At 54.4% G+C, this 7,702-nt stretch overlaps 1 protein-coding gene across 2 annotated transcripts in view; it reads right to left on the reverse strand.

The window, feature by feature from the left end:
• Nucleotides 1–7,702, reverse strand: part of RABEP1 (rabaptin, RAB GTPase binding effector protein 1) — a 204,810-nt gene that overhangs the window by 126,131 nt on the left and 70,977 nt on the right. The window lies entirely within an intron of this gene.

The raw sequence follows: 7,702 nt of genomic DNA on the forward strand, positions 1-7,702 counted from the left end.
TTCCAGAGCAGCTGTACCACTGTACGTGCCCACGGTCAGGACACAAGGATTCCAATTTCCTCACATCTTTTTCAACACTTGTTATTTTCTGGGTTTTTTGGTATTTGTTTTTTAATAGTAACCATTCTAATGGGTGCGAGGTTATCTCACTGTGGTGTTTTGTTTTGTTGTGTTTTAACAACAAAACATGGAGCCCAATGCAGGGTTTGAAAACTCAGAACCCTCCACCCCAACCCCAGATCATGACCTGAGCCAAAATCAAGAGTTGGATGCTCAACCGACTGAGCCACCTAGGTGCCCCACTCACTGCAGTTTTTATTCAAATGTCCCTAAATGATTAATGATATCGAGCATCCTTCCACGGACTTGTTGACCATTTGTATACCTGCCTCGGAGGAACGTCTATTCAAGTCTTCTCTCCATTTTTAAATTGGGTTACTTGGGTTTTTTGTTGTAGAACCAACAAATTTTTAGTGGTTGGAATTTCCAACCTTGTACCAAGTAAAGCGAAACAGTAGGAGGAATAAGCACGGTGTGCAGTGAGGAGGGCTGGAGAAGGAACATCTGGCCAGGATCCCTTTCCCTGTGGGGGCTTTCAGCTCTCAGCCGCACCTGCTGCCCCCCGCCCCGCCCAACCCCGAGACAGAAGTCCCAGCGGGGACTCCCGGGTCGGTGGGGGGCCTGCACCTGCCACGGTCCCCCGCGGGGGTGAGCGCGCCACCTGCCGGTGGGACTGAGAATTTGTCATTTCCCTGAGAATCCGGGCACAAGGCGACTGGATGGTTTAGCCTCCACCAGCCAGGCTCTAAGCTTTGGAGACCGTCTTCAGCTCCGTGGGTACTGAAGTGCTTCCTACCCTCTCTCAGCTTTGGGGGTGCCAGGGCGGAGATCACGGGGGGCCAGAATGTCCCCCAAGCAGGAATTCCCTCGCAGGGTCCTCACGGTTCCCACTTGGGGAATTCCTGGGGCTCCGTCGGGATAACCCTGTCCTTTCTGGCTCCGGTTCTGGTCCATTTGGCTCGGCATTCAGGGAGCGCCTGGCTGAGTGGCCTCACCTTCCCGCGGCCCCTGAAGCCAGCCCTCGGGTCTTTCCCATCTGAGTTTCACTGCGGAATTCAGCGGGGACCCAGGTCATGGGTCACAGCTGAATCCCGGGAGCTCTAGCATCTCTCGGAAATAGGAGGGACCTTCCTCTTGTCGGTCTGAAACCACCCCTATGCCCATCCTCTCTCAGAAGCTCCGTTCACCTGCTCTTCTTCTTTCTGACCCCCCACCTCACTCGGCCCTGCCTTCTCTCATGTAGAGAAAATGTTATGTTTCAGCAGAAAATCATGCACTGTGGAAACCCCAGAGGACACCCCCTCTGGGTCTTCTGATCACAGTTCTCTCTGAAATGTAGACACCTGATGGCAACACAAAAAGAATTCTTGACTGTAGATATGGAAATTATGTCTTATCCACACAGGTTGAATTGACTTTCTTCCCTGCCTGGGGGAAAAACCAGTTTGGTGGACATTTGTGCATTCATTTCAATATTCCTGATCTATAAATGAGTCTGTTCTTTGGATTTTCTTTTCTTTTTTTATTACAATATTATTGACTATATTCCCTATGTTGTACTTTTCATCTCTGTGACAGGATTTCCTGGTAAACCTGTTAAACCATCTACTTGGTTCCCTCGTTGATTAACAAGTAGAATAAAATACTTTAACAGCTGGGGCGCCTGGGTGGCTCAGTCCGTTAAGCGTCTGACTCTTGATTTCGGGCTTAGGTCATGATCTCAGGGTCGTGAGATCGAGCCCCATGTCAGGCTCGGCACTGGGCGGGGAGTCTGCTTGAGATTCTGCCTCTGCCCCTCCCTCTGCTCACAACTCTCCCTCTAAAATAAATAAATAAATCTTTAAAAAAGTCCTTAACAGGTGCTAATTTTTTATTTATTTATTTATTTAATTAATTTATTTTTTTTATTTAACAGAGATAGACAGCGTAAGTAGGCAGAGCGGCAGACAGAGGGAGAGGGAGAAGCAGGCTTCCCGCCAAGCAGGGAGCCCGATGCGGGGCTCGATCCCAGGACCCTGGGACCATGACCTGAGCTGAAGGCAGACGCTTAACCGACTGAGCCACCCAGGCGCCCCCAGGTGCTAATTTTTGAATCTGCCTGAGATTAATGATTTTACCTTTTATTGAAAATTATCCTTGAACAGTCGACTGGGTAGGTCCCTGCACCCAGAAAGCCCAGCCCTCCAGCACTGAGACCCAAAGGGGTCCCTTTTTGGGGGGGGACAGCAGGGGTGCCCTGTGGGCTCCCGGGGAGACCTCACCTCTTTGTGCTGGTCCCCACCAGCTGCCGCACGTGTGGTTGGTGAACATGCTATGAAGGCGAAGTTGAGATTTTTCTGGATGGTGGGGGGCGGGGAGGAGGCTCGCTTGGGAGGTTTCTGTATGGTTTCGTGCTACCACAGTTCAAGGGTAGCTCGGCAGCCTGGCCATCCACGCACTTGCCAGGAGGTAAAATGGTTGGCTTGTCAAGGTTTCGAAAACGCTTAGCCTTTTTCGAGAAGTTGCTGCCGGGGGGCTGGGGGAGTTTGTGTTTCGTGGGGACAGAGTTTTGACCGGGGAAGGTGAGGAGTTCTGGAGACAGATGGTGGGGACTGTGAATGCGCCGACGCCCCTGAGCTGTGGGCTTGCAACACTCAGAGGGTAGCCTTCACGTTATGTACGTTTCACCACAATAAAAAAAAAAAATGAGAGCAAGTTGCTCATTTCAGTACTTTTCTGGGTGGGCTTCTGTGGCGAAAGCTGAAAGGGGCAAGATTTCACAGCTTAGAGACTGAACTTTTTATGCATGTGATGTTTAAAAATAAACCTTTCTCCTCCCACTCCCCCCACCCCAGCTCTCAACCAAACAACAAACGACATGGCCTCCCATCTAGAAGGTTCCAGGGAGCAGCGTGGTGGCGGAAAGAAGGAGCGCCGGGGTGAGGGGACACAGTCTGTCAACGTGATATTTGCTGTTGTCCTGCAAGGATTGTGTGGGCAGCAAAGGACAGAAACCTTCTCGAGCTGGCTTAGGCAAAAGCGCGCCAGGGGATGGGAGGCCCCCGGGGGAGCTGGGGGGGTGTTCGTTCCTGCTGCTGCCGGAGCTCTGGCCGTCAGAGGTCGGAAGGGGTTGGCAGGACCTGTTCCTCTTGGAGGCTCTAGGGGAGAATCAGATGGCCACTTCCTGCATCGTCCCCACCACTCACTTCCAGGGTCACAGCTCCGACTCCTTCTTGGGGGGACCCTGGTGATGACCGTGGCCCTGCTTGGGTCAGCCAGGATAGTGTCACCGCCTCAAAGTCCCTTTGCCCAAATAAGGTGACATACTCATGGGCTCTGGGGGTTGGGGCCCTTTCTGTGAATTGTGGGGGTAAGGACAGGACTGTGAGTGCTCCCCATGCCCTCTCAAGGCGATCTGCACCTCCAGGAATGGGGACAGTGGGCAGGGACCCCCTCATCTGCAAGAGATGGCTGTTGCCTGCCCACGTACCCCCAAATATCTACACACTGACCTTGCCTCTGGACCGGGAAGATCCCACCTCAGTGACCTTGGGGCAGGGGCAGGGGGGCGAGGGGCTGCCTGGCTGTGGTTGGGGATGGCACAGCCACCCCGGGGGGCTTGGGGAGGACTCCCAGTTCCCATGCGCGCTCTGGCCTCCAACACCCCTCTCGGAGCACTTTAAAGACGAATTCTTTTTTTTGTGATTTACAAACATACCCAAACATCCTCAGACAATTAAAAGAAGACAATTTAGATCTCTAGGAAGCCCATCAACTCAGCGGTAACCCCTGGTAACATACTGGTCTTCATCTTTCTTGACAGATTTCAGTATATGAGTTTATAACATCATTATACATGCCGCTTTATCATCTGCTTTATTAGCTCAGTAAGTTGTTCTACATTGTTCTACAATGTTCTACAGCAGTGAGTGTAGAATTATATGTCCATTTCTATCAGCGTCATAGTGTTATATAGAATAACATACTCAGGGGCACCTGAGTGGCTCAGTCAGTGAAGCGTCTGCCTTCGGCTCAGGTCATGATCCCGGGGTCCTGGGATCGAGTCCCGCATCGGGCTCCCTGCTCAGCGGGGCATCTGCTTCTCCATCTGCCACTCCCCCGACTATGCTATCTTTCTCTTAAACGAATAAATAAAATATTTTTTTAAAAAGCAGAATAACATATTTAACTAGTACATGGTTGATTGCCAAATTGCTCCTAACTTTTCACTATTATAAACTATACCACCCGAACCCCTTTTTTCCATTTGTCTAGGTATCTCTTTGGGGTAAATTTCTTTTCTTTCTTTCCAGAGAGAGAGAGAGAGAGAGCATGCGGAGGGGCAGAGGGGGAGAGAGAGAATCTCAAGCAGACTCCACACTGAGCGTGGGGCCTGATGTGGGGATCGATCCCAGGACCCTGAGATCATGACCTGAGCTGAAACCAAGAGTCGGACGCTTAACCAACTGAGCCACCCAGGCGCCCCTCATTTCATTTCTTATTAGCTTGTAAGAGATGTTTTCAGATTAGAAACACTGACCCTTTTCCCATTTTTGTTCCAACTATTGTTCCCCATTGAGACACCCATCTTGCAACGATGCATCTGGTCTCTCTCATCCTCCAGAAACTTTAAAATCAAACTTATCAATGCTTCCTTTTATGATTTCTGGTTCCGTAGCAAACTTAGAAAGTCTTTCCCCACCCATGATCATTTTAAGAAGAAAAGTATCCGTAGTTGCTTCTGGTACTTCTCTCTACTTTCATGTTTTAAAGTTACATCCTGGCTGTAGCTGGAATGTGTTTTCCTGGGAGACTGGGATCCAGCTAGGTAGTTCTTCCAAATGACCGGGCAGGACCATGACATGAGCAGCCCATCTCCCGTGCTGATCTGAACCACCACCACTGGTATCTCCTAAATTCCCAAGCGTACCAGAGTCTAGCTCTGGGCTCTGTTGGGATCACTACCGCAATTATCCTGATGGTAGTAATCCACTTCCTTTCGTTTATCCCCACCATACTGGGAGCCAGTTGGAGCCAGGGGCCGGGTCCAGTTCCCCATGGCGCTGGGTGCAGACGCACGACCACCTCTCACCTCCCACGGAGGACGTGCACGCAGAGGGACGGCTTCACAGGCTCGCGCTCCCAAGGCCGACTCTTGTTTGCATTTCAGGCTGGGTGAGCCCCCCCCACCCCCCCGCAGAAGTGTCCCTGAGTGTCGGGGCACGTGGAGCAAAGCCCTGGCCGATTATTTAATCACTTCATGGGATGGACAGTGATTGTAAGTCTCTGGGGGAAAACACCAGAGTCTAGTCTGAAATAGGAACTGTTGATTTTTTGTTTCTTTGAACTTCACGTCATTTGATACTTTGAAACATAGGGTGACAAAGCGTTGGACGGGATAGGAAGGAGCTCAGTATGAAGGCAAGGAGCAAGGATAAAAGAATAGTTTCCTTGCTGTCCTGCCCTGTTTTTCCGGGACCCGGGCAGCCTGCTGGGTGGGAAGGGGTGCTCAGTCTGCGGCTGGCGGGGGGGCCTCACTCCAAACAGACTTGGCCAAACCCAGTGCTCCTCCCCCCACATCAGGTGACGCGCGGTTCCCTGGGTTTCAGGGTCTCAAACTGCGGCACATTGAGCTCTGGGCCCGCACCCTCAGCCACCCGCTCCGAGGGAGCTCCCACTGTTGGTTCCAGCTCTGGGTCTGGAAGCCACACTCCCCCCCCACCCCCGTCAGCCATTTTGAGATTAGAAGGAGCGAATTGCGGCCCCTGGAACCATTGTTTCTGCCCCATCCAGCCCTCGCTTCAATCGCTGGTCATGACAGGGGCTGACACTCGCCAGGTGGCCTCATTCTGTGCGTGACTCCTACTCCCATGCTGCGACCACCTGGCAGGATGCTGAGGAGGACATGGAATCCCGAGGGGAGGAGGGCACTGCAATCCCCTGCCAGAGGGTCTCAGGTTCTGTGGCTTCCACAGGCGAAGTTCTCGCATGTCCGGCCATCCTTCCCCGGTCTGTGGGCTGGGGCGGGTGGGACCCTGAGGCGGGGACGGAGGCACGCAGACGGCCACCAGGGGGCGTGCCCTGTTCTCCCCGAGCCGTGGGGCCTTGGCACCGCCCAGACCCGCCGAGCATGGCACCTCCCCGGGGCAGAAGGAAGGCCAAACAGACCTCCTGCCCCTCTCTGGGTGGAAAGACAGCGGCAGAGCCAGGGGGAGAGTGTGGGCGGCAGGGAAATAGGCAGGTCCACAAGCCCTGGGGTGGGGCCCCAACTTGGCTCTCCACCCCCGCCCACTGCTATCTGCCGCTCTCCAAACACTCCAGCGTCCGTCCCTGTTCCCTCCACTGCGCCAACTCCTACACATCCTTCAAGGCCCAGTTCAAACACTAGTACTGCACCTCCCAGCCCTGCCACTCGTGTGCTCCCACAGGGAGCGCTCACTGCTTTCGAGACCAATGACAGGTACGCTTCTGTCCTGGAGAAGGTGGGCTCCACCCCCGAACGGACCATGACTTGCACACAGACCACGTCCAAGCACAGCCCTGTGCCAGGCGTCGAAGCTCACCTGCATTGTGGCATGCCCTCACCTTCCTCCCATGCTGAGAGACTCCCCCGAGGGCAGGTGCTGGGTCTGAGCCTCGCCAGGCCGGCGCGGAGCCTGGCAAACAGGCCCTCTCCGGTTTGCTGGAAGGAAGCCTATGTCACTCACTTCTCTCTGCGGATGGCTCGGCTTCTTTTCTCGGTCAACACATACCTACCAGGCATTTTCCGTTGTGTCCAGGACAGAGCGGGTGCCCTGTCCCCACGGGGACAGCGGACAGTCACGGTGGCGGTGGCTCCGTGGCTCAGTCCCTGGGGCACCTCGGCATCACCAGTGAGCTCACTTACTGTGCAAGCAAGGAAACTGAGGCTCAGGCAGGGAAGGGGCTTATGCAGGACACTGTCAGCTAAGTGCACGTGGGGTTCTGGCCTCCAGAGCCCCAGGCCTGGGCCTGGTGTGTCCTGTGCATGAGGCGGGGGGCAGCAGGTCTGTCGAGAATGCTGTGTCTCACCTAACGCGGGCTGGCCCCAAGCGCTCCTGAAACCACTTACTGGTGAAGCAGTGGGACGCAAACCGAGGAGTCATGGCCTTGGTGGCTGATGATCAGCTCCACCCACAGAAGCACATCTCAAAAGATCATTTTGAATTTGCTTTCGGGGGGGGGGAGTTTGAGCAGCTCAGCTTTGGCTCGACCCTCCTAAGAGAGAGTGCAGAGTTTGCACACGGACAGACCTGGGCTCAAAGTCCTGCCCCGGGTGGCCGCGCATGCGCCGACTCCAGCCGTGGCCCGGCAGAGCTTCGGTGGGCGCACCTGAGAGGTGGAGGTGATAACCCCCGAAGCCGTGGAGATGCGGCCAGACAGGGGTGGGCCCTGCTCCCTGCAGGTGCCCCAAGTCTGAGTCCAGGACCATCGGGCCGGCGGCTGGATGGCGGCCCCAGCGCAGTGTCTGGGACCTGGAGATTCGCACCCCCTGCAGACCAGGAACCCTGCAAGCTGGCTGGTAAGCACGTACCAGAGAGCCCCGGGCAGCATCGTTACCACGGAGAGCCGAAATACCCTTTCTCCTCGGGCAGACGCAACACATGCCTGTGCGTGGCTATTTTTATCGCCAGAATGCTCATTT

This window comes from Halichoerus grypus, chromosome 2, assembly GCF_964656455.1.
Source record: "Halichoerus grypus chromosome 2, mHalGry1.hap1.1, whole genome shotgun sequence".
NCBI lineage: Eukaryota > Metazoa > Chordata > Mammalia > Carnivora > Phocidae > Halichoerus > Halichoerus grypus.